Genomic DNA, 27878 nt, shown 5'->3' on the forward strand with positions numbered 1-27878 from the left:
CACACAAAACAAAGCTTTTCAGTGTACCTCAGTTCACGTGTCGATAATAAACCTCAACAACACTTTGGGTCAGGACCCTTCTGCAGACTGATAGGAAAGTGGCAGCTGGCAAAGCATAGTCAGTCACCAACAACTCATCCATCCTCCACTTTACAGTTGGGAGTCGAAGGGCTGGTAAACTCTTTAAATTAGCATCATTCTCACACAGGGTTGCAACTCCGACAAACACACTCAAAGCACAACACGTGGCTCTCTGGTAAAAGTTATCCAAAAATATAGAGGGTCATTCTACTCTGAAATTTACAGTAGAAAAGGTTCTGGCAAATGCAACGTGGAGTTTATGGGGACTCCGCCCCCAGGGCTGTTTACATCTTTGGATGTATTACTATTATTGGTAGAATTTTAGTTTCAGAAAAAAATTCAACGTGCGTAAATTGGCACCAAGACAAACGTGCATAGAACCCGTCGACCTTGAGATTAATAATTACAGATTTTTTCACATGCACTCGATAGAAAGATTAAAAGCCAGAAGGAAAGGGGGCATAACAAATAGTTGCAACGTTAGAGGCTTAAAACACCCAAGATTTAAAAACACTTAAAACTGGTCACAATCGTATGCGTGCACACACACCTAACCAAGATTTATTATCTCAACGACACTCAAACTTCCAGATAGACAGCCACAGGCCCCGAAACATCCAAACATCTTAGATTCTCAAAGTTCCATGAATCTGGGCAACCTTCAAGACCCCAACACAAACTGTCAGGTCAATTGTAACTCATGTCAACACGCGACCATCTCCTTTAGACTGGCACTTCCATGCGCTCTTGGCTAAAGTCCCTCTGTCTTCTGCCTGTAAGGTTGAGGTCATATTAAACTTGCAGCAACTTCGTCCGATCACTGTCCTTGCACACACATACACACAAAGCAGCAGCATTCCGGACAGGCCACCCATCATCTGTTCTCTGACCTACATCAAATCTTTGTTAATCAAGCCCTCGGGTTCAAAATGTAACCCTTGTTTTCAAATTCCTCTTATATATCTTCCTTCACTTGTGTGTTTAACCTTCACTCCAATGACCCTTGGCGATAGAATGATCCACTAATTCAGGCTTGGTCACCCCTACTTTTAATCGGCACTGCCGTGCCTCCCGCCCTCTCTCTAAACTCCTTCACAACCAAAGTTCACAACTTGTTGCTGGCAGTGAGTTTTCAACCTGAAACGTGTTGTTCGTTCCACGAATATTGCCTGCTGTTTTACCCAGCATTTTGTATTTAGATTCAGAACCTTAACCTTTGGAAATGCCCCCTAGTTGCTTTGAAAAAGATTAAAATCCCATTATCGCAATTATTTTCGCGACGCTATTGCGAAACACGTGAAAAGACGTTGTATTAATTGCAACGCTGTTTTTGTTTACTATCCAGGGCAGCACTCTGAACCATACAGACTGGGAGACACGTGCCTATATTAAAGGCATTTTAAGCAAACTCCGCCATTCGCAGCTGCGAGAGTTTTAATAGATCTCTTAAGCAAATAATTTACGTACTTTTGAACTTTATGCATAAAATAATTTTGCACAATTACTTTTTGAAAAGCAGGAGAAATTGGAACTTGGAGCACCTTAAACCTCGCTGGCTGGGAGCAGCAACACTAAAGCAATGCTGGGATTACAATACACAGCAATCCCTCTCATCACAACACCCCCACCCCACTCTCCTCATCCCCATTCCCTCCAATCTCCCTCGGCCCCTCCACCACATTTCCTTCCAGCTCCCTCCACCCCATCGCTCCCTCCAAACTACCCTTTCTTCAAGCCTACGCTTCTCCACCTTCTATGCTCCCCAATCCTAGCCCAAACCCCTCCAGCCACCCTCACCCCCCCACCCACCTTCTCTCACTTCACCTCCTCCCTTCCCTTCTCTTCCCCTCCCACTCCACTCCCTTTACCCCTTCCACGGGACGGGACGACGGAGCCAGACTCACAGGCCGGAGTGGAGCTGGGCAGCCGGAGTGTCCCTGCACGGTGTGGTCCCGCCTCGCTGCTGCTGGAGGGGATGTCGGCGGGTGGGCGGGCCGCCTGGGCATGGGCCCCCCCATGTCCCTCCCCCCACCCGGGGACCCGCCCCGTCACCGCCCATTGGCCCCCGGCCGCCCCGCTCCTCCCTCTGCCCCCATTCCATTGGCTGCCGGAGCCGTCGATCAGAGGATGGGCGAGCGGGGCGGGTCCTGGGGTTGAGCCCACGACGCTGATTGGCCGCTGGCCACTGGCCGTTGCTGGGCGCGCGGATCCGCACGTAACCCGCCCCCGCCTCGCGCAGCCAGGTCAGGGTAAGACGTGCGCAACGGCCGGAGTAACAGCGGGGCAGGCAGGCAGGCAGGCAGCGTCTCTGGAGAATGGCACCCATCCCTTCGCTCCAGAGACGCTGCCTGCCTGCTTGCCCCGCTGTTACTCCGGCATATTGTGTCTGTTCGGTTCTGCCGAAGATCGTAGAGCGGAGCAGGATAAACCACTCCTTCTAAATGCAACGGGCTGACGTGTGGTGCGGACCGTCGGCCTTTTTCCATCCATTTCAGTAACCCGACTCGCAGTGGAATCAACGCTGCCCGGGGGGGGGGGCAGATTGTGTTAATAAATTATTCGGGACCGATCCAATGGTCGAGAGGCGGTCGGGGGCGGGATCAGCGGAGGATGAGCCAATCATAAGCGGCATTCGTCGTGACAGGCAGTGGAAGGAGCCACTCGGCATCTGGATTGATCGTGACGCGCAGTGGGGGCGGGACCAGGGCAGGTGGAGCCAATCAGAAGCAGGGATTGTCATGACAGGCAGCAGTGTAGGGGCAGGAACAGGACAGGGGGAGCCAATCCGAATTGTTAGGTGGCGTGACGGGCAGCAGGAGGAGCCAATCAGTCGTGGAATGGCAGTCGGGAGGTGGGAGCCAATCAGGAGGGGGAGGTGTTAAAGAGGCCAATCAGGAGGGGGAGGTGTTGCTCGGGCCCGGACAGGAGGTTCCGTGTGGACAATGTTGGAAGCTCAGAGCCTGGGCCAGGATCATGGCTCGTCCACCTCAGCACCATCCTTGCATTTCCTCAATGAATGAACCATTGACTGAGCCTTTGGTGAGAATTGGGGAGAGTTTAATTTCTGTCGTGTGTAGGACATGTATGATCAGAACAATGACATTCTCACTTGCTGCAGCACAACAGGCCCATTAATGTCATTAATACAAACACAATAAAGCAATAAATCTTCAGTGATACATCAAAAGTGATGGACACATTGATAGATTCTTGATTATCGTGCGTGACGGGCTAATGCGGCGAAGGCAGGAGAATGGGGTTGAGAGGGAAAGATAGATCAACCATGATTGAACGTGTTTAAGAAGGAACTGCAGATGCTGGAAAATCGAAGGTACACAAAAAAGCTGGAGAAACTCAGCAGGTGCAGCAGCATCTATGGAGCGAAGGAAATGTTTTGGGCCGAAGAAGGGTTTCAGCCCGAAACGTTGCCTATTTCCTTCGCTCCATAGATGCTGCTGCGCCCGCTGAGTTTTTGTGAACCATGATTGAATGGTGTTGATGGGCCGAATGGCCTCATTCTGCTCCTAGAACGTAATAATTTATTATAGTTGGATCCAAGTGAGGGGGCAGGTTTGATTAGCAGATAGTTGGATGAAGCCAGAGATGGAAAGACAAAAGGCTGTGAAATAAGGAGCAAAGAAAGAGAGGATGCATGAAATGTGAAGCAATAGGAAGCAATATAATGTGCAAAGTACTATTGATACAGTCATTATATATCATAACAAGTACTTTAATTAGAATACATACAGAGACCATCGAAATACCCCACAGACTGGGTGTCCTCGTTGGTGGCTGCTACAAAGAAGAATAAACAGGAGATTTGTATATGTATTAATCCAGGGGACCTGAACACTGCACTCAAAAGACCCCGTCACCCCATGCGTACAGTGGAGGCTGTAGCTGCCCACATGGGTAAGGCAATGGTATTCTCTGTATTAGATGCCAAGAGCTCCTTCTGGCAGATTCCCCTGGATCATGCATCAACTATGCGTACCACCTTCAGCACTGTTTTCGGCCACTACAGATTTTTTCGCATGCCGTTTGGTATCAGTTCAGCCAGGTGTTTCAGCGCTCCATGGAGCAACTGTTTGACGGATACCCTTGTGCTATCATCATCTTCTTCTTATCGCGTCCACACACAAGATTAGAAGTTGTTCAGCCAGAGCTGAACACACTTCTCGACATCTGCACAATGGTGTCTGTCTTGCGCTTCTTGTGCGTGGTGGTGGAAAGATTGGTTGAAACAGGGCCGCGACGTGAACGCTCTTTCCTTGACCCCTGCTATCATCATGATGATTGTTAGTGGCAAAGACATGGAACAACATGATGCCAATTTGAAGAAGGTACTCGAGCGTGCCAAGGAAGCAAACTTAAATCTAAATCCCCAAAAATGTTGGTTCCATGTTAAGTGAGCTACATGTGGCATATTTTCACGGCTGATAGTCTCAAGGCGGATCCTTCTAAGACTGTGGCTGTTAGCGAAAGGTCCACACCCACTGATGTTGCAGGCCTGCAGAGATTTCTGGGCATTGTTATTTACCTCGTTCCCAACTTCAGTGAGATCTCGACTCCCTTGCAGCAGCTTACTCACAAGGACACTGCCTGGACATAGCACGAAGAGCAGCAACATGCTTTTGACACTCTAAAATGTCAGATGTCATGTCCACCTACCCAGGCTTATTACAATGTCAATCAACCTGTGACGCATCCCAGTACAGCCTCGGTGCAGCAGGTCTGCAGGATGAGCAGCCTGTTGCTTATGCTTCCAGAACAATGACGGACACAGAGACAAGGTATTGTCAGATCGAGAAGGAATTACTGGCAGTGGTCTTTGCATGCATTAAATTCAATGATTAAATTTTTGGCAAGGCTGTTACCGGAGAGACTGACCACCAACCTTTGGTTACCATTTAAAAAAAGCCTGTAGAAACTGCTCCGGCACGACTGCAAAGAATGAAGCTGCAGCTCATGGTATGATATCTCACTTACAAGCAGAGTAACCACAGGCTGACACATTATCCCGAGCTCCCAGCAGGTCGAGCGGCCAGCACACATCAGATGTTTGACGTCATGGCAATTGATTTCACTCATCCTTCACATCTGGATACTTTGGTTGTTCGCACGACAGAAGATGCCACCCTGCAGATGCTCGCCTCAGTCATCAATCATGGATGGCCTAGCAATCAGCATTCGCTTCCGCTTGCTGTTCGGCCTTACTTTTCTGTCCGAGACGAACTGGCCATTGAAGGTGGGGTTATCAAAAAGGGCCACAAGACAGTGATCCCGGCTTCACTTTGATGCCGTACACAGAGGTTATCCTGGTTCTGAAGCTACGTTGCAACGAGCAAAAGGCATGTTTTCCTGGCCTGCCTTGTCAGATTATATACATCAGAGGGTGCAGTTCTGCACCGTGTTGAACAGCATGGCTCCACACCAACAGAAAGAGCCCCTTTTGCAGCACCCGGTTCCTGACTTGCAGTGATCTATGATGGCTACTGACATTTTTGACTGCCGTGGCAACCAATATTTGGTTGACTCTTACTCCGGGTGGTTTGAGATGGATCTGCTCCCCACCTCTTTCTCTGCGGCTGTCGTCAAGAAACGTGCGAGGCATTTTTCGGTCCATGGGGTATCTCAAACCCTCATGCCTGACAATGGTGGCCAATTCACAAGCCAGCGTTTTAAGGACTTTGCAAAGGAATGGGACTTTAAGCACATCACCAGCAGTCCGGAGTAACCCCAATCGAACGGGCTGGCTGAGCGAACTGTCCGCAGTGCAAAGGAGCTCACGGAGAAGTCCAACAGGGCCGGGTCTGACGTGCTTTTGGATCTTCTCAATCGCCGCAACATTCCACGTGATCCCAATTCTGACACCATGTGTAAAGTACTAATGATACAAAGTCATTATATATCATAACAAGTACTTTAATTAGAATACATACAGAGACCATCGAAATGGCTCGGAGTCGTAAGTTGAACTAACTAACATGGCTGCCTGCATGCCACCAGGTGGTAGTGTGGAAACCTGACATGGATTATGGATCAGGTCAGCAGTAAAACCAGACATAGATCAAATTAGCAATATGGTTTGATCTATATATACGATACGATACAATGGCACTTTATTGTCAGACCGAGGTCTGAAATTTGTTTTTGCATACACCCACGTGGTGTATGCAAAAACAGCAGGGTGTTAGTTGTTAGAACATCGTGACCGCTTCCAAGACTGACCAGTGTAGGATGTGGGTGTTAGTATAAATTGTACAGTAGGGTGGGGTTAGTGATGCTATTCTACCATGATTGATTCTCATGTATAAACCAATCTACAGCTTCTATAAATTGTCCATTCTATAACAGAATCAAAAAGTTTCCTATTGTGAGGGAAGACACCAAAGTGGACATATAGGTGGACAATATAAGGAACTGCAGATGCTGGTTTACAAAAAATGACTCAAAACTGCGTGAGGAACTCAACAGGTCAGGCAGCATCGTTGGACGTGGCATTTTGTGTCAGGACATCACATTTTATAATTTGAAGTAAGACCCTCATGTTCTTTCCACTACCATCAGCACCACCCCAGTCAACACACATTTCTTCCACCATCTCCCACAACCCCAGCCAAAAAACAGTACAGACCAAAATGCTCGAGTAACTCAGTGGATCAAGCAACATCTGTGGAGAACTATCCCCACATTTTGTGCCTTTTTTTGTAAATCAGTTCCTTATATCTCCAAAACACAGTACGGGAACATACCTTCAGCCCACAATGTCTATGCCACACAAGACCAACTCTTATCTGCTTGCACAGTTACCCTGCTTCTTTCCCCTCCTCCATATGCTCAACTCCCATTCCTGAATGCCCTCCTTATTTCTCAAATCAACCACCACCCACCTGCCAATCTAAAAATTGCAGATGTCAGAAATCTGAAAAATGCTGAAGAATCGCAGTTAGCATTTCTGTTTGAACACCCTTCCAGATGGACACCCTGACTATAACTGGCCCACGGCCATTTGATGCCAGTAACTGCAGCACCTTGTGAATGTAGAAAGGAAAACAACAATTTTGGAATCAAAGTTAGGCTCAAGTGAGTATCTTCATGCTTGCTGGTAAACCAGTTGACATTCTGGAGATATTGTACTTTGCAAGAAATGTCTGACAGTGGAGTCAATTAACACTCCCGCGCGATGGAATGAGCAAGAGTGGGGCATGAACGCTAACCTTCTTTCAAAAGCCTGGCACAATGGGAAAGATTCTTCAGCCCAGGCAGGGATTCCAGCATTCTCTCTGGGGCCGTGACCAAACTTGACCACTTAAGGTTACAAGGTTGCATTGATGGATGGGTCAGCGTGACAGCATTTACATTTTCTTTCTTGATTTGCTGAGGGAATCAAGAACAGTAGGGCGCTTGAAGAAAAATGTTGGGTGATATTGTTTGCCTCTCCATAAGACTGTTGCTTATGTCTATGCATGTCAAGACTTGCCGATTTATAATCATGATATTGGTTTATTATTGTCTCGTGTACCAAGATACAGTGAAAAGCTTTGTTTGCATGCCTTCCAGTCAAATCATACACGAGTACAATTAAGCCATACACAAGTACAACTGGCAATGCAAAGAGAAAAATGCCAGTGCAGATACAGAATATATTAAAGCACTGTAGTGTTATAATTTCAGACAAAAAATCCAAAATCCACAACGAGATACGAGTTGGGAAATCAGAACTACATGGGCGGCACGGTGGTACAGCGGTAGAGTTATTGACATACAGCGCTTGCAGCGCCGGAGATCCGGGTCCGATCCTGACTACAGGTGCTGTCTGTTCGGAGTTTGTACGTTCTCTCCATGACCGCGTGGGTTTTCTCCAAGATTTTCGGTTTCCTCCCACACTCCAAAGACGTACAGGTATGTAGGTTAATTGGTTTGGTATAAATGTAAATTGTCCCTAGTTTGTAGGATAGTGTCGATGTGCGGGAATCGCTGGTCGGTGCGGGCTCAATGGGACGAATAGCCTGTTTCCATGCTGTATCTCTAAATTAAACTACACCGAACTTAGGGGAATCAGTAGTCCAATAGCAGAGGGGAAGAAGATGTTCCTAAGCCTGATGGTGCGTGCTTTCAAACCTTTGTATCTTCTGCCAAATGGGAGAGGGGTGGAGAGGGAATGACCAGGGTGGGACGTCCTAGATTATGTTGGCTGCTTTTCCAAGGTAGCGTGAAGTGTAGATGGAGTCAGTGGTGGGGAGTCTGGTCTGTGTGATGGACTAGGCCACAACTCTGCAATTTCCTGCGGTCTTGGACAGAGCTATTCCTAAACTAAGCTGTGATGCAACCCAACAGAAAGCTTTCAACGGCACGTCTGTAGAAGTAGTCATACAGCATGGAAACAGGCCCTGCGGCCCAACTTTCTCATGCCTGCAAAGGTGCCCTATCAACACTAGTCCCACCTGCCAGTGTTAGGCCCATGATCCCTCGAATGGTTCCCTATCCATGTACCTGTCCAAAATGTTGCCCCTCAGTTTACTATTAAATCTTTCCCCTCTCACCTTAAGCCAATGTTCTCTGGTATTTAATTCCTCTACCCTGGGGCAGATGGTATATTCACTGTCTGCACAGACTTTATACGTTCTCCCCATTTCCACGAGGGTTTTCTCCGGATGCTCCGGTTTCCTTCCACATTCCAAAAAAGTACAGCTTTGTAGGTTAATTGGCTTCTGTAAATAGCCAAATAATACAATCTGAAGTTCAAGATCATCTTTAATCAGTATTCACATCCCTGTAGATATGGCGACTATGTTTAAATTCTTACGACATGTATGCTTACCATATTCACTCTTTACGGGGAAGGATGTAGATTGGTTTATGCCTGAGAACCAATCATGATAAGATTCTCGATCCTACTTCTGACACCATGTAAATAGCCAAATAATACAATCTGAAGTTCAAGATCATATTTAATCAGTATTCATATTATAGCGGTACAGCAGGTTGTTAGTTGTTAGAACATCGTGACCGCTTCCAAGACTGACCAGTGTAGGATGTGGGTGTTAGTATAAATTGTACAGCAGGGTGGGGTTAGTGATGCTATTCTACCATGATTGATTCTCATGTATAAACCAATCTACAGCATCTATAAATTGTCCATTCTATGTAGGATAGAAATAGTGTATGGGGTCTTCGCTAGTTGGCGTGGATTCTGTGGGCCAAAGGGCATGTTTCCGCAGTGTATCTCGAAAACTAAACGAGGTATTGCAAATGCTGATTGACAAAAAAAGACACAAAGTTCTGGAGTGCGAGGTCTTATGGTTGAATATCCCCCGGGGATACTGACCACAATACGATATAGAATTCCAAATGCAGTTTGAGGATGAACACTAAAGGTTCAAAACCAGTGTCTTCAGTGTAAATCAAAGCAATTACAATGATATGAGGGAATGGGCTGGAAGGTGGTAACCGCTACAGGGAGAGGTTAGACAGTCTTGGAATGTTATCTCTGGAATGCCGGAGGTTGTGGGAAGATCTGTGGGAAGAAGTACATAAAACGAGACTAAGTGGGACCCCGTTGGGTCCCAGCATCACACGGGAGGGATGGGTCCCCCAACGCAATATTCCACCTCTCCATCAATTCCAATATTGGTGGCCAGGGGGGGGGGGGGGGGGGGGGGGGGGGGGGGGGGGGGGGGGGGCTTTCTGGAACGCTAGTATGGGTGTTGTGGGCTGAAGGGACTAGTTTCCATGGATGGCTATTATGGACATTGTGGGCCAAATGGATTATTGGGCTATCGGCTCAGTCACTCATGCCGGTTGTGCTGGCTGCTCACTCACTCACGGCTGGTGGGCTGACAGTTGACTCACGGCTATTTCTTAAAATTCCATTTCAAGCAGGGTGCAAGGCCACCACATTCAAGTGCAGTTTCTTACCACTTCAAGCAGGGTGCAAGGCCACCAAAGACAGCAAGTCGTGACCTCTCCCTCCTCCATCTTGCAGAGATTAAGCCACGCCCACACTTCTGGGTTTTATAGTCCCTCCCCCTCCCACCAGAAGGGGCGTGGCCTTCATGGCGTGATTGACAGGAGAGAGAATCTCAACATGTTTTAAACACTAATAACTCTTTTATTTTTCATCGATGGGAAACATCCTTGGCACCTGATGAACAGATGGGAACTCTGAGTAAGATGTCCAGAAATCACAGCCGTATGTGGTAGCGTTTTTTTCTAAAATCAATATAAAGCGCAAACAGGAAGTGGTCAAGATTAGACTTTTAATTATATAGAAGGCAAGGCAACTTTAATTGGGCAAGGCAACTTTAATTAGGCAAGGCAACTTTAATGAGGCAAGGCAACTTTAATTAGGCAAGGCAATTATAATTAGGCAACACAGCTTTAGCATTTCCAAACCAAAGGCAACACAGCTTTAGCATTTCCAAACTATATTTTCACATTAAGGATACTGACAGGTCAGTAAAACCACTCACAGTTTAGTAGACATGTGTTCAGTGTTATTCACAACTCAGACTGAGAGATGTGACCTTCTCGCTCCCCAATCTTGCAGAGACTGACTGAGGCACTCAACACTTCCGGATTTTATAGTACCTCCGGAAGGGGCGTGGCCTTCAGGAGAGAGAATCTCAACATTTTTAAACACTAATAACTTTTATTTTTCATCGATAGGAACAATCCTCTTTTCCTGCGCAGAGGAAGGGAACTCTGAGTAAGATGGCCAAAACTCACAGCCGTAAGTGGCAGCGTTTTTTCAAAAATAAATATACAGATCAACAGGAAGTGGTCAAGATCAGACTTTTAGTAATATAGATACCAGACCAAGTGGGATCAATTTGGTCCCTGTCACACGGGAGCGCTGGTCCCCGAACGCAATATTCCAGCAATCACCCATAGCCCCCAACTGCGTAGGCGTGGCTGATGTTTTTAAAGTTTAAAATGGCAATAACTAGTAAAAAATAAGATCAATGTTAATGCATCTCACTCTCCCTCTTCAGTCAGCTATTCCCCTCCTCCATTATCCTCCCTCTCCCCACCCTCCACCAAATGTCCTCTGCTTCCTCCCCTCACCCCCCCTCCCCTCCTCTCTCTTCACCCTCCCCATCTCCATCCCCCCCGCCCTCCTCCCTCCCCCTCCCTCTTCCTCATCCCCCATCCACTCCCTCCCCCTCCCCCCCCCTCTTCTCCTCCCTCCCCCTCCCAAAGATTCCCCTGGCATGGTTACCTCCCCCTCCTTCTAATCACCCTCCCCCAGCCTCCCTCCCTCCCCCCTCTTCACCTCTCCCCCTCTCTCTCCTCTCCCTCCTCTCCTTCTCTTCCTCCTCTCTCCCCTACCCCTCTCCCTGTCCTCTCCTCACCCCCTATGCCCTCAGTCACTTCCTCACTCCTCCCACCCCCCCTCCTCCCCCACTCCTCCCTCCCTCTCAACCCCCCTCCCCACTCTCCTCCTCCCTCCTCCCCACAGGACTTCCCCTCTCCTCTCCCACTCCCTTCCCCCTCCTCCCTCCCTTTCAATCCCACTCTCCCTCAATCCCCGCAGTCTCCCTCCTCATCTCCCCAGGACTTTGATGTAAACCACCGCCGGATCCGTTTTCTCCACCACGTCGGTGACGGGGGGACGGGCCGAGCGGTCTGGAGCCGCGGGAGGGGGAGGTAGAGGTCGAGGCAGCGGTCTGGAGCCGGGTGAGGGAGAGGCCGGGAATGAGGTCTGGAGCCGCGGGAGGGGGAGGAAGAAGCGGAGGCTGCACGGGAGGGGAAGGGAGAGGCCCCTCTAGGCTGCGGCCCAGTCCTTGCCCCGGGTCCGGCTCCTCTCCCAACCCGCAGACCCGGAGCAGCAGCCACCGGACCCCGCACCGGCTCGAACCCCAGCCCAGGGCCAGGAGCCATGCTCAGGGCCCAGTCCATCTGTGTCCGTGTCTGTCCAGCATGCATTTATTGGGAACAGTGAGCTTTTTTAATGTAAATGGGATCCCATTGCGATGTCATTGTGGGGTGGAACACTGCTGACGGGCAGTTTATGTAAATGAGATCCAATTGTGACGTCATACGCTGCTAACGGCAAGTGGGGGCACTTTTTAATTTTTTTTAAGATTAAAATGTGTACCGCTAGTGTGTACCGTTTTGACATAATTTCAGGATCACAGCCCTCACAAACACGCACCATCACAGACACACACACAGACAGACATAGAAACAAACAAGATGAGAGTTTTAGTAATATACTAGACCAAGTGGGACCCGTTGGGCCCCTTTCCCCCAACGCAATATTCCACCACTCACCCGTTCCCCCAATATTCCACCACGTTAAAAAAAATGTTTAAATGACACTAACTTGTAAAAAATAAGATCAACGTGAACGCATCTCACTCTCCCTCTTCAGTCTCCTATTCCCCTCCTCCATTATCCTCCCTCGCCCCACCTTGTAGCAATGTTACAAAATTTTGAGATCTTAAAAATCAAGTCTGCAATTTATCCCATCAGATAAACCATAAAAAGAAGTTTAATTTGACACCTAATTCACTTTCATATCTTCAGTATTAAAAAAAGTTATGGCCATTTTCATACTCGGAAATTAGCATCTTGTTTTTCCATTGATTTTCCATTGACTTAACACAGAAGCTGTGATCAAGAACAGTCTAAAGCCCTTAACTTTATTAAAAATTAAGAGAACTGAAAGAAATTTTCAGTTATTATAGATTGAAGCATTCTGAAACAAATATTAAACAATCTTACTTGGATGCCCTGAAATTAAAGCATATAATTAGTTAGTTACCCAATTGTAGCTAATTCCAAAATTCAATTCCTAGATCTAAACATCTATCCATTTCTTAAGGAAAGATTAACATTTTTAAATAGCCTAAGTATCCAAAGAACATTCACACAGAATTCACAATAAAACATAATTTTTAAATCTCATTGACTTTAATTTATAGGCCAAATGGAAGGGATTTGGTGTTCAATTGCTGTAAATTAATGGCCATTTAAATCAGCTTGCAAGTAGGATTTTGTAGAACGCGCTGGTTTGGAACGCTGCCATTGCGGTGAATTTGAAGCCCATATGGCATGAAAGATACTGCGGGATTGAATGGGCCCCCAAGTCAGCTACTCGCAACATAAAATTTTGTATAAAGGGATCTTAAGAAGCCTTTTTTAATGTAAAAATACACAACCTACCTTGCCTTGTCCCCTACATGAGATCCGTCCCGTTGTCGGGGTTCGCGGCTTTAGAGGATGATTTTTAATCTACTATAACAATTAAATAACCCAATTTAGTTTAAAAATACCTGCAGCGAACGAATTTCGCAGCGATTTTTCGTCAGCAACTAAGTAGGCTGAACAACATCGATTTCAACAGCCTATAGAAAATTGCGTTTTAAACCCACCCCCCTCTCAAAGGCGCCAAAGTCGCGCACACGGGCAGCGGCAGAACTGCAGCGCCGCTGAAGGTAAGTTTTGCAACATACCTACTTCCACTATGCCTCCTCTGCTTCCTCCCCTCACCCCCTCCCCCCCCTCCTCTCCTCTCTCTTCCCCCTCTCCTCCTCCATTACCTCGCCATACCTCTTCATACACCTATCCTCCTCCATTCCCCCTCATCCCCCAGCACTCCCTCCCTCCTCTTCACATTTCTTCTTTCCCTCTCCTCCTCCCCTCCCCCACTCCCTCCTTCACCTCTCCCTACCTTTCCTTTGCCCTGCCCTCAGTCACTCCCTTCCTCCCTCCATAACACCTCTCCCCTCCATACCCCACTCCTACCCCCACCTCCCCCACTCCTGACCTCACCCTATCCCCCACCCCCCACTCTTCCTCCTCACCTCCTCCACTGTGTCCTTCAATCCCCCACTCCGTACCCTCTCCTCTCCCTCTATCTGTTTAAATAACATTAAGCAACAATCCTCTCCTCGTCTCCTCCCCCACTCTATTTACAACAATGTAACAAATCTCTCATTGCACTGGGAGATATCTTTGTTATCATCTAATGTTTCTTTGAAAAGAGCTATCTTTTATGTAAATGAGATTCGGGAACCCATTATGATGTCATAAGCTGCATGCAAGTGAATGTTGTGAAAGTGGGGTTTTGTAAAGTTTAAAATGTGCCCCCAATGCAACCGGTTCCCCAATGCAATATTCCACCACTCACCCATAGTCCCCAACTGCGCAGGCGCGGCTCATCCCCAGCACTTCCTCCTCCTCCTCTTCACTCTCACTCTCCTTTCCCTTCTCCTCCTCCCCTCTCCCACTCCCTCCCTCCCTCTCCTTTCCCCTACCCTCAGTCACTCCTTTGATGTCATTGTGAGTTGGAAGCTGCTGTTTTTTTTAGTGTAAATGAGATCCCATTGTGATGTAATTGTGGGGTGGAACACTGCCGATGGGCAGTTTATGTGAATTAGATCCCATTGTGACGTCATCGCTGCTAACTGCCAGTGCAAGTTCAAGTGATTTTTGTCAAGTAGATTTTGTAAAGTTTAAAATGTGAATAACATGTAAAAAAATACCATCAATCTGAACAAAACTTGATACGCCACACCACAGGACAATTGTAAGTAGGGTGGGCTAAAATTGTAGCGCTATTGTCTCCCGTTTGGTGTAATTTCAGGAGCAGACAGACAGACAGACAGACAGACAGACAGACAGACAGACAGACATAGAAACAAACCAGATGGGAGTTTTAGTAATAGATACAAAGATAGATAGATGGATGGATGGATCGATGGATGGATCGATGGATATATGTATGTATGGATGTGTGTATGTATGTGTTAATATTGACTAAATTAATGACACTATAAAATGGAGAATCCCTGCATTAGTCAGAATTGTTTAACCTTAATCAGTGGAAAATTACAGGCTGTGCATGGCGCCAACCAGTCTGAGCCTCAGATTGATATGCAGGATGGTGAAAGATCCAGGTGTTCTCCTCTTTTCCCCTTAATTGATAATATGTATTAAAACTATTAAATATGTAAATAAACTTAAATTCATTGATACGATTGGATTGCTGCAAAGGAATTGTAAATAATGTAAATAATGTTGCAAGACAGTTACCCTGCTATTTGTTGATTGGCCAAAGTGTTAAGTTCTGGCAGAATTGTTTTGAGTTCCAAGGTAAATGTTGCATTATACAGTTATTTAGCTTCCTTACAGAAGCTACTGCCAGAAACATTGTATGGAAGACTCTGTAATTGGTTTGGGGAACTGTCAAGAATGTATTGATGTAGTTGATATGTTTGATTGGACTCACAAAGAATTTGATTTTCTCACAGAGAGTGGTGAGTCTGTGAAATTCTCTGCCTCAGAGGGCGGTGGAGGCGGGTTCTGTGGATGCTTTCAAGAGAGAGCTAGATAGGGCTCTTAAAAATAGCGGAGTCAGGGGATATGGGGAGAAGGCAGAAACGGGGTACTGATTGGGGATGATCAGCCATGATCACATTGAATGGCGGTGCTGCCTCGAAGGGCCAAATGGACTACTCCTGCACTTATTGTTTATTGTCTATTGTCTATTGACTGTAAAGAGACCACCCCTATGTAGTTCGGCCCCTCTAGGTTCGTGGACCTAAAAAAGGTAGCCCATTTTAGATCGATGTCGATATTCTAGAGGGAAGCTTGGTACTGCGTGACCTTTTGGAGTGTGTTTGCTTGCACGAGGCCAGGCAGAGACAAGGATCGAACCCATGGTGATTTAGGTATCGTATAGGGGAATTTGTTGTTCAATCTAAAAATAAAGTTTAGTTGGTCCAGTGCTTGAGTCAGTGTTTTTTTTGACTGAACTAGACTAGGGTGCTAAGCTTTAGAAGAGCATATTTACATATGTACGTTTGGGGCAGTGATTCTGGTGGACTAAAGATGGACAAATCACTGGGACCGAGTAGACTGCACCCCAGAGGTTTGAAGGAAATGGCTTTTAGATGGACACATGAATATGCAGGAAATGGTGGGATATGCGATATGTGCAGGCAGATAAGAGTCGGTCTTGACAACATGTCCGGCATGAACATTGTGCGATGAGGGGCCTATTCCTGCGCTGTACTGTTCTATGTTGTATTTTCCATCCAAATATGTGCAAAAGGACCCAAACCTTATCGACGCCTTGACTTTCCTTTGCTAAGTTCAGTGCTCAAGGTTACTGCTTTAGTTTTTGGCCACATTATAAGCTTTATCCTTTGATCTCATGCTATCAAACTCACTTTCATAGCCACAGTTGGGCCAAGCTTCCTTTTAATGTCTTAAAGGAATATGTTTTACATTTAAACTATGTAAATGTCTTTAAATGAGTCACTGTTTATTTACTGCCATACTTTTAAACAAAGATTCGAATAACTTGGTAGAACTGACAAAATCCCCAATTAAAATGGATAAAGTACTGGAGAAATTCAAGGGGACTAAAGATGGACAAATCACTGGGACCGAGTAGACTGCACCCCAGAGGTTTGAAGGAAATGGCTGCAGAGAGAGGGGACACTGGTTGAAATTCTCCATTTAGTTTAGTTTTAGTTTAGAGATACAGCATGCAAACCGAGTCGGTCACCGAGTCTGTGCCAACCAGCCATCACCCGTACACTAATTCTATCCTACACACATGGAACAATTAACCCACAAATGGAGGAGGCCCAGGACAGAAAGGTCAGTGTGGGCATGGGAGGGCAGATGAGGTAGGTTTAGACGGCCTGATAGGAGATGTTAAGCGAAACAATCGCCGAGCCTGCGCTTGGTCTCACCGATATATAGGAGCCCACACCTGGAACAGCGGATGCAGCAGATGAGGTTGGAGCAGGCGCAAGTGAACCTCTGCCTCACCTGAAAAGACTATCGGGGTCCTTGGACAGAGTGGAAGGAGGAGGTATACGGACAGGTGTTGCAACTCCTGCGGTTGCAGGGGAAAGTACCTGGGGAGGGTGTGGTTTGGGTGGGAAAGGACGAGTTGACGAGGCAGTTGTGGAGGAAACGATCTCTGCGGAAAGTGGAAATGAGTGGTGATAGGAAGATGTGGCTAGTGGTGGGATCCCGTTGGAGGTGGTGAAAATGTTGGAGGATTGTGTGCTGTATGCGATGGCTGATGGGGTGAAAGGTGAAGACTAGGAGGACTCTGTCCCTCTTGCGACTGGGGGGAAGGGGAGCAAGAGGGGAGCTGCGGGATATCGAGGAGACCCTGGTGAGGGCCTCATCTATGATGGAAGAGGAGAACCTCTGTTCCCTAAAGACTGAGGACATCTCTGATGTCCTGGGATGGAACACCTCATGTTGGGCGCAGATACGGTGTAGACAGAGGAATTGGAAGTTGGGGATAGAGTCTTTGCAGGAGTCAGGGTGGGAGGAAGTGTGGTCCAGATAGCTGTGCGAGTCAGTAGGTTTATAATAGATGCCAGTCGATAGTCTATCTCTTGTGATGGAGATGGTGGGATCAAGAAATTGTAGGGAGAAATCAGAGATGGTCCAAGTGAATTTGAGTGCAGGATGGAAATTAGTAGTAAAGTTGATAAAGTCCGTGTGTTCTGCATGGGTGCTGGATGTAGCCCCGATGCAGTCGTCAATATAGCGTACTCACACCTATTCCTCCCCCCCTCTTCCTCCTCCTCCCCCTATACTCCTTCTTCTGGCTTCACAATTCGCAGCTTATCAATCCTTCTGTTTATTCATATCTGGCCGTTGTCCAACCATCTGCCTATCAACATATATCATTGTATAGGTTGACCTGTATAAACCTTTTTTTTTTAATCTACCAGACTTTGTCCTGCCCCTCCTCTCTTCCAGCTTTCATTAGCCCACCACAATCAGTCTGAAGAAGGGTCTCGATCCGAAACGCCACCTATCCATGTTCTCCAAAGATGCTGCCTGACCCTCTGTGTTATTCCAGCACTTTGTGTATTTTCTTGGTTAAATGCTGGGTCGGGTGAAAGATTAGAGAGATCCGTTTCAGCTTGTTAATAGTGTTTTTTGCCAGGTCCCTTAGGTTAATAATTACTGTACTGGTTTACTCTGTGTGTGGAGAGTCCATGGAGTGACAGCTGTCTACACTGGCATAGTAATGTGGCCAATGAATAGACAGACAGTTATCGGTGGCTGTTTAGGGAGTGCCCTGTGCCAGCACCTCCCCTTGACACAGACTTTTTCAATACAACATAGACACAAGGAGCTGAAGATGTTGTTTTACAACAAAAGACACAGAGTGAGTAAGAAGGAACTACAGATGCTGGTTTACACCCAAAAGATGGACACAAAAAGCTACAAGGAGTTAGGCATTGCTAGGGCCCGTGTGAGTGCCCATGATTTGCAGGAAGTGGGAGGAGTTGAAGAAGTTCTACAATGTGCTGGAGGACCCCCTCTCTTCCCTGTGCCCCACCTGGATGCACATCCATGTGTCCCATCATTCCGCCTTCTTTTCCTCTCCCTCGCCCTCCGTCCCCCCCGTCTCCTTCAAAGCGAAGAAGGGTCCCGACCCAAAACTTTGGCTTGTATCTCCTCGTACACGCTTAGGAATAAGGTCCAGCCTGCTGAACCTCTCACTATAACTCAGGTTCTCAAGTCCTGGCAACTTCCTCGTAACTCTTCTCTGCACTCCTCCTCTGACTGATGAAAGCCAATGTACCGAAAGCCTTCTTCACCATCCTATCTACCTGTGACACCGCTTTCGGGAAACAATGTACCTGTACTCCTAGATCCCTCTGCTCTTTCAGGGCTTGCAGAAGGCATGAGGTGGTGGTAGAGACAGGGTAGAGATGGAATCCTGAGCACTGAAAGAGACTCCAAGTACTGGAGTAACTCAGTGGGTCGGGGAGCATCTCTGGAGATCATGGATGGGTGGCATTTTTGGTCCTTTATTCAGACTGATTTTGGTAGGGATGAGGGTGGGAGGCGGGGAGAAAACTGGAAAAGAGAGGTGGGGGCATGACATCACCTGGCAAGTGATAGGTGGATCCGGGTGAGGGGGCATGTTAGATAGGCAGATGGTTGGACTGAGCCAGTGATGGGAAGACCAAAGGCTGTGAGATAAGGAACAAAGAACAGAGGGGGTGTCAAATATGAAGCCAGAGGAAGCAGTATCAGTGGACACAAGGAACTGCAGATTCTGGTTTACAATAAGAGACGCGGTGCCAGAGTAACTCAGCGGGTCAAGCAGCATCTCCGTAGCACATCAATAGGTGGCATTTCGGTTGGGGATCCCTCTTCATATATATAGAGAGGACACAGCCCAGCACCAATACATGAATGTATTGACATGCTGAGAATGTATTAAGAATTTTGCAAGGATTTTCTTTTCTTTTTTTTAAATTCAAAATTCCTATCCTGTGAGAGAGAAAAAAAATAACAAGCCTGTCAGACAGAGAGACGGTGGTGGGTGGAGAATGTACATTTGGAAAAGAGAGAGGGGGAGGCTTTGTCAGGGCAGAAAAGGGTAGAGTATTAAGGAGAGTGAGGCGGGGGGGTGGGGGTTCTGATTGTCAGGTTGAGAGAAGGGAGACTGTTTTAGTTTAGGGATACAGCATGGAAACAGGCCCTTTGGCCAACTGAATCCACTTCGACCATCCACCACCGTTCACACTAGTTCTATGTTTCCCCACCTTCTCATGCACTCCCGACACACTCGGAGCTATTTTAAAAGGGCCAGTTAACCTACTAACTCACATGACTTTGGGGTGTGGGAGGAAACTGAAGCACCCAGAGGAAATCCACATGGTCACAGAGAGAACGTGCAAACTCCAAACAGACAGCACCTGAGGTCAGGATCGAACGAGTACCTGTAGGTCCCTTACATTTTCCTAAATAGTAGGATTCCATTTGCTGTCTTGAAACTTGAATTGGTTTCTCTGGAATGTCGAAGGTTGATCGGGGGACCCGAAAGACCTTTTCTAAAATTATGATAGGCATAGATAGGTTAGCAGTCAGATCCTTCTTCCCCAGGGTGGAAATGTCAAAGACCAGAGGGCTTAGCTTTAGGGTGAGAGGGGTAAAGTTTAAAAGAGATGTGCTGGGGCAAGTTTTTTTACACAGAGAGTGTTGGTAGCCTGGTATACGCTGCCGGGGGTGGTGGTGGAGGCCGATATGATAATGGTGTTTAAGTGGCTTTTAAATAGGCAGATAGATATGCAGGGATTCGAGGGATATGGATCATATGCAGGCAGAGGTGATTAGTTTAACTTGGCAGCAGGTTCGGCACGAAGCGCCTGCTCCTGTGCTGTGCTGTTCTATGTTCTATGTTTTTTCAAGAGAGAGCTTGATAGGGCTCTTAAAGATAGCGGAGTCAGGGGATATGGGGAGAAGGCAGGAACGGGGTACTGATTTTGGGTGATCAGCCATGATCACATTGAATGGTGGTGCTGGCTCGAAGGGCCAAATGGCCTACTCCTGTACCTATTGTCTTTTGCCATGTACCTTCCAATCTGTGGAACAGTTCTAGAAATTTCCTTAAAAACAGCTTGGCTCTCCTTTGCTAAATCCAATCCTCAAGGTTACGGCTTTTGTTTTTGGCTGCATTGTAAAGCTTATCCTTTGATCTCATGCCATCTTGAACTCTGTGAGAGCCACATTTGGATCACTTTCCTGTTAAGCTTTCATGTCTTAAAGGAGTACAGTATGTGTTACTTTTAAACTATGTAAAATTATGTAAATCAGTCTGTTTACTGTCTTGTCTTTTAACATATTTTTCTCATTCTACCACACCCAGCACACGCCTCATTCCTTCACGGTTTGCTTTATTAAGAAATAAGACCCTGGTTTCAGATTAAACCATGTCATTTGCATTCTTTACACACAAGATTCAGTCATATTATGATCCTTGATGTGGCCTCCTGTACATCAGCAAGACCAAGCATAGACTCAGTAGCCGTTTTGCCAAACAATTGCACTGGGTCCGCCAAGACCTGCTGGATCTCCCAGTTGCAAACCATTTAAACTCCCCTTCCTATTCCCACACTGTCCTGGGCCTCCTCCATTACGCAACTGGAGGAACGGCACATTATATTTCACTTGGGCAGCTTACTTTTTAAAAAAATTCAAAATAGACTTTATTCGAGAAATAAATATATACAATTCATGATCCTTACAAAAACTCCATCCAACATTCTCGGAGGCTATACATACATACAATACAGTTTCCCCAAATCACAATTCTATCCCCCACCCTTGCCACTCGTGTGGCCCACTAGCGTGGATCCCCTTCCCTTATTTTGAGGGGCGTCTCCCTCACACCCTGCCCCCCATGTCCAGCAGTGGAAGGACCCTAGACTGTGATCCTCCCCCACCGAGCCTTGGCGTTGGCTGCACTGAGCTTCAGTGCGTCCCTCAGCACGTACTCCTGAGGTCTGCAGCGGGACAGTTGGCAACATTCCCAGACTGCGCTGGGTGGTCAACAATGTTCTGGCAAACCAAAGAGCATCTTTCACCGAGTTGATGACCTTCCAGCAGCACTCGATGTCAGTCTCTGAATGCGTCCCTGGGAACAGTCCGTAAATCACAGAGTCCTCTGTGACAGAGCTGTTCGGAATAAACCGTGACAGGGACCCTAGCTGACCTCTCCAGACTCTCTTTGCGAATCCACACTCTGCAAAGAGGTGGGCAACCGTCTCCTCTCCATAGCAGCCGTCCCGAGGGCAGCGTGCGCTGGTAGTGAGGTTCCGACGGTGCAGGAAAGATCTGACTGGGAGGGCTCCCCTCACCGCCAGCCAAGCCAGGTCTTGGTGCTTGTTGGAGAGTTCTGGCGATGAGGCATTTTGCCAGACAAGCTGGGCAGTCTGCTCTGGGAACCACGCCACAGGGTCCATCGAGTCCTTTCCCTGCAGTGCCTGCAGGACGTTCCATGCTGACCACTGCCCGATGGACTTGTGGTCAAAGGTGTCCGTCCGGAAGAACCTTTCCACGACCAACATACGGTGCAGCAATGTCCAGCTGACTGGCACATTGCGTGGCATCTGCGCCAGGCCCATCCTTCGCAACACCGGGAACAGGTAGAACCTCAGCAGGTAGTGACACAGCTTATAACCTAATGGTACAGGAGGGGAGAGTATTTATCAGAGAGAGAGAGGTAGGGGAGAGATTATATTAGAATGAGAGGAAGGCTGTTTTCAGGGAGGGGGGATTATATTAGAGTGAGGGAGAGTGACTATTGAAGAGAGTGGTTTTATTTTAGGGCGAAAATTTGATAGTTTATTGTAGTGAGGGGGAACACCTAGGAGAAACAAAGTGGGTGTGGGTACGATTGCACTGTTAATTTGAGAAGGGAGGCTATTGGAGTGAGCATGAAAGGAGGGAAGAGTTTCTGTGGCTGCCAGGGAAGGTAAGTGCTGCCAGCTGCTGGACTGCCGCTGACATGACAACATCATTTGTACTTGATAATTATTACCCTGGGCAGATCCACAGGCTGGAATGGCTGTGTTGTCCCAGCCAGTGATTTGCAGACATTTATTCTTGTCCCTCAGAAATGGTGGGAATTTTGTGAGAGATATGGGTTGGAACCAAGGACCCAAAATCGCTCTCTCGATTGCACTTGCACCTTCTCTAACCTTTTCCCTTTCTTCTCCCGCCTCCCCCCACCCCCTATCAGTCTGAAGAAAGGTTTCGGCCCGAAACGTTGCCTATCTCCTTTGCTCCATAGATGCTGCTGCACCCGCTGAGTTTCTCCAGCGTTTTTGTGCACCTTCGATTTTTCAGCATCTGCAGTTCCTTCTTAAGCACCTTCTCTAACCTTATCCACCGCATCCGGTGTTCCTGATGTGGGCTCCAGTACATGGGCGAGACCAAGCATAGACCCGGCGACTATTTTGCCAAGCGCTTGTGCTTGGTCTGTCAAGGCCTGCTGGATCTCTTGGTTGCTAACCATTTTAAAATCCCATTCCCACACTGACCTTCCTGTCCTGGGCCTCCTCCATTGCCAGCGTGAGGCCACACACAAACTTGACAAACAGTAGCTCATATTCCGTTTGAGTAGCCTACAACCCAGCGGTATGAACATTGTATTCTCCAATTTTAAGCAACCTACCAACCTCAACCCTTTCTCCTTCATTTGGCCCCATTCACCGACATCCTTTACACCGGCTCACATTTTGCACCTCATCTCCTTATCTCACAGTATTTTGTCTTCTTCCCATGGCTCCCATTTGTTCATACATCTTCCAAACAAACCCTCCCACCTGTATCCACCTATCACTTGCCAGGCTTTGTCCCATCCCCACCTCTCTCATCCAGCTTTATCCCTCCTACTACAATCAAACTGAAGAAGAGTCCCAATCTGAAATGTCACCTATCCATGTTCTCCAGAGATGCTGCCTGACCAGCACATTGTCTTTTTTTTTGTAAACCAGCATCTGTAGTTCCTTGCATCTACATTTTCCCTGTTAACAGTTTTTTTCTCCCTAAAAAACACAACCAGGTTCCTCACCAAACTCTCTCTCCAAATCCTGCCTACCCTTTGAGTATTTCAAGTTTATCTCATTTATATTTCTGGTGGAGTTTAAACTATGGGATGTTACATATAAGGGGAAAGTATACAGTTAATGGCAGGATCCTTATAAGCGTTGATCTTAGAGTCCATGTATATAGCTCCCTGAAAGTGGTAAAACAAGTAGATAAAGGGCGTATAGTTTACTTATTTTTATTGGACAGTGTATCAGAGTTATAAATATAAAAGTCAAGCAGCTTCAGTAGTCATCAAGGGGTATGGTAAGCTTGCCTTCATCAGTCGGAGCATAGAGTACAAGAGTCAGGAAGTCATGATGCAGCTTTATAGGACTTTGGTTCAGCTACATTGGAGTGCTATGTGTAGTTCTGGTCGCCCCATTACAGGAAAGGTGTGGAGGCTTTGGAAAGGGTGCAGAGGAGGTTTATCACAATGACGCCTGGATTTGAGGGTATTAGCTACAGAGAAAGTTTGGATAAACATGGATTGATTTCCCTGGAGCCTGAGGAGAGAGCTGATGGAAGTTTATAAAATTGTGAGTGGCATAGATAGTCAGAATCTTTTTCCCCGGGGTGGAAATGTTGATTAGTAGAGGGCACAGCTTGAAGGTGAAAGGGACAAACTTTAAAAGAGATGTGCTGGGCACGTTTATTATGTAGAGGGTGTTGGGGCCTTAAATCGCAATGGTGGTAGTGGAGGCAGATATGATCATGGCGTTTAAGAGGCTTTTAGATGGGCACATGGACATGCAGGGAATGGAGGGATATGGATCATGTGCAGGCAGAGATCATGTTCGGCTCAGACATTGCGTTCCTGTACTATAGTGACAGAGTTATACCGCACACAAACAGGCCCTTTGGTCCAACTTGCCCATGCCGACCGAGAAGCCTGTGACAAATAAAGCACCATTGAAGTGTTTGAGTGGCCGTTGCACAGCAACCCTGGCCCTCAGTGTCCAGTTCCAGCAGGACCTTAGACTGTGCTCCTTCCCCACAGAGTCTTTGCAGTGGCTGCACCGGGCTTTAGTGCATCCTTCAGCACCTACTCCTACTCCCTGCAAGGTGTCGGTCGATAGTATTCGGTTCCGGGATTGACGAGATGGGTCACAGTGCCAGGCAGAAGAGAGCCGACTGCCTGCCCCTTCTCAAGGGACACCCCATGCCCGGGTGTCCCTTGAGAAGGAATACGCACTGCCCACTGGCACCATGGGGGACCCCGGCGGGCAGCTCCTGTTAGGCCGCGGAGTAACCAAGGCTGGAGCCCCCGCAGGTCAGAGCCTCCGCGTCGTGAATCGACGGAGCCCGCGGCTGGGGCCTGGGTCGGCGCCGCAGAGAGACGTCCGGAGAGGATCCCGCAGCGATAGTGGAGAGGTCGGTGATGGTGCTGACCGACGGACGAGGACGGACACGTGGACTGAGGACGTCGCTGCCGGGGGAAGGAACAAAGGAGGACCCGGCATGGGGAACCGCCGTGAGTGAGGGGGAAGAAACAAAGAACAATGGGGACCCGGCGTGGAATTGAGGGGTGGAGGTGGAAGGAGAGACAAAGGAGGACTAGGCGCCGATACTGTCATTACTGTGTAACTTTGTCAGCGTCCTTATGTGGCGACTTTACATACCTTGAGTAGGCAAGCAAGGAATTTCACTGTGACTTGTCACATGTGACAATAAACCATTCATTCATTCATTTCCGGGACCGCTGGGCACCGCGGGGGGGTTGACTGTATCCTGGATCGGGATTGTAACATACTCATTTGATATTTTGTAATAAGAATACTTGATAATTTTTTATTATGGTGGTGGGCGTGCTGTTATTGTTTGTTTTGGAAATATTATTGTAAATAATTGAATAAATTTACTTTTGATTAAAATTATAAAAAACACTGACATGAAGGTGCCCAGGGATTTGATGCCCAGTTGGTGTCATGGTCACTGAACACCCAAGTTAACGTGAGGATAAAGCTCCAGAGACACTGCCTGACCTGCTGAGCCACAAGCCATTGGTGACAGAGGCACAGCAGTAGAGTTGCTGCCTCACAACACCAGAGACTCGGGTTCAATCCTGACTGCGGGTGCTGTCTGTGTGAAGTTCATACATTCTCCTTGTGACCGCGTGGGTCTTCTCCGGGTCCTCCACTTTCCTCCCACATTCCAAAGTGGGTTAATTGGCTTCTGTAAATTGTCCCTAGTGTGTAGGATAGAACTAGTGTAGGGGTGATCGTTGATCAGCATGGACCCGGTGGACCAAAGGGCCTGTTTCCACACTGTATCTCCAAGAAAGGCCACACTTGGAGTACCGCGTGCAGTTCTGGTCACCCAATTACAGGAAGGATGGCATTATTGTGGAAAGGACGCAGAAGAGATTCACCAGCATGTTAGTGTCGGATGTTGAGGCGTGATCTTATTGAGGTGTACAAGATCATGAGGGGCAGGGATGAAGTGAATGCTCACAGTCTTTCCCTCAGGGTAGAGGATTCTAAAACTAGGGTAGTCCGTATCTGGAAAAAACCTGCCAGAGGAAGCAGATATAATTATGACATAAAAGACATTTGGGTAGATGTATGGATAGGAAGGGTTTAGAGGGTTATGGATCAAATGCAGGTAATTGAGACGTGCCCACTATTCTAACTTGGTTGGCATGGACAAGGTAGGCCCAAGGGCCTGCTTCTGTGCTATACAGCTCTATGACTATGAAGTCAGAGCTTTTGGAGAGTTATAGGGGCGTAGGGAATGACGGAGAGAGATGGGGGAGAACTCGGGTAGACTGGAAAACAAGGGGTGGATTTTAGCGTGGAAGTCATTGCAGTCTGGGCTCAGGCCCCCTCTGGTTCCCGCTTCCCATGATCCGACCAGCCAGCTCCAACAATAGCAGGATCACTGGTGGTAAGGCTTGCCCCACCCCACAGGGTGGTTAGAGCCCCACAGGTGTGAGGAGTGGGGGCAGGCCAGTGACCCTGTTCATCCCACCAGGATCACTGTCACCAGCACCGCTCCTGTTGTAATATCATGGGGTACCAGCAGGCGGTGCTGCTCACTCAGCGTTGCTGAAGGGACTGGGTATAGATTCCAGGGACATTGTAATCTCCCAAAATAGACACAAAAAGTTGGAGACACTCAGCAAGTCAGGCAGCATTTCTGAAGAAAAGGAATAGGCGACGTTTTGAGCCGGGATTCTACTTCAGCCAGAGTCACGGGAGAGGGAAACTAGAGATATGAAAAGGTACAGAACAAGTCAGAGCCGGCATTGATGGCCAAAGAAAGGTGGAGACCACTATGGTTCATTGTAGGCTGTGGAAGAGATGATAGCCAAGGAATACAAACAGTGAAACTAGCAGGATAACTAGGGTGGGGGACGGACGGAGAGAGAGGGAATGCAAGTGTTACTTGAAATTAAAGAGATCAATATTCATACCACTGGATTGGAAGCTGCCCAAGCAAAATACTTTCCCATTTTAGTAACTACTGCCCTCCACCATCCCCCCCCACCTCCATCTCCCCCCACTCACCCCTGTGCTCCACTCATTTCTCTCCTCCCTCTCCCCTTCTACCTATTCCTTACTCTAGCTTCACATTTCACAACTTTTCAAACCTTTACTTTCACATCTTCTGTCTTTTCATTATAGCCTTTATCCATCCATTATAGCCTTTATCCTTTCATCCCCCTCACCAGTATCTGCCTATCACTTGCCAAACATTGTCTTTCCTCTCCTCTCTTCCAGCCTTCACCCCCCCCCCCCACCTCTAACCCTTCCACACCACAATCAGTCAAAAGAAGAGACCTGACCCGAAACACTGCCTTTCCATGTTCTCCAGAGATGCTGACTGACTGATCTGCTGAGTTACTTCAGCACTTTATATGGGTTTTTTTGTAAGCTAGCCTTGCAGTTCCATGTTTACACATAAATTACAAATGTCCTTCCCAATCCCCAAATAACCCTGGGGATACCAACATCACTGATGTTTAATCAAACAATGAAATTTATATTTCTGCACTCTGTATCTCCCCTGTCACTTTATCTACTTGAGTTGACTTGATTGCATTTATGCATAGCTTGGATGATGAGATAAATTGAGGCTCTGGTCAGGAAAAAGACGACGGGTTGGGACTGGCATCGGTAGCTGGGATCATGTATATCCTGGGAACTGAAGAATATACTTAAGAAAGATAATATTAAGGAAAATCGTAAGAGATTTTATGTGCATTAAGGGAAAGAGGGTAATTAGAGAGCGAATAGAGCCTTTCAGAAACCAAAGAGGTAATCTGTATGTGGAGCCACAGGAGATGAGATGGACAAGGTCCTCAATGAGTATTTCTCCTTTGTTTTTACCACAGAGAAAGACATTAAGACTGCGGAACTTGGGACAGTTCATGGAGATGACTTACGGATAGTCCATATTCAGGTCAAGGTGGT

General features: G+C 47.3%; 1 protein-coding gene and 1 long non-coding RNA gene across 2 annotated transcripts in view; one reads left to right on the forward strand and one right to left on the reverse strand.

The window, feature by feature from the left end:
- The window catches only part of LOC129697514 (atypical kinase COQ8A, mitochondrial-like), a 37323-nt gene extending 35221 nt beyond the window's left edge, over positions 1-2102 (reverse strand). The window contains 1 exon segment of the mRNA XM_055636149.1: positions 1986-2102. The gene's annotated coding sequence lies outside the window, so the exon portion shown is untranslated.
- An 874-nt stretch (positions 2103-2976) lies between these two features.
- The window catches only part of LOC129697520 (uncharacterized), a 33211-nt gene continuing 8309 nt past the window's right edge, over positions 2977-27878 (forward strand). The window contains exons 1-3 of the long non-coding RNA XR_008723538.1: positions 2977-3120; positions 7759-7986; positions 10753-10816. This is a non-coding gene — a long non-coding RNA (uncharacterized LOC129697520). The remainder of the gene's footprint in view (positions 3121-7758; positions 7987-10752; positions 10817-27878) is intronic.

The sequence above is a fragment of the Leucoraja erinacea genome, chromosome 5 (genome assembly GCF_028641065.1).
Source record: "Leucoraja erinacea ecotype New England chromosome 5, Leri_hhj_1, whole genome shotgun sequence".
Classification (NCBI taxonomy): domain Eukaryota; kingdom Metazoa; phylum Chordata; class Chondrichthyes; order Rajiformes; family Rajidae; genus Leucoraja; species Leucoraja erinaceus.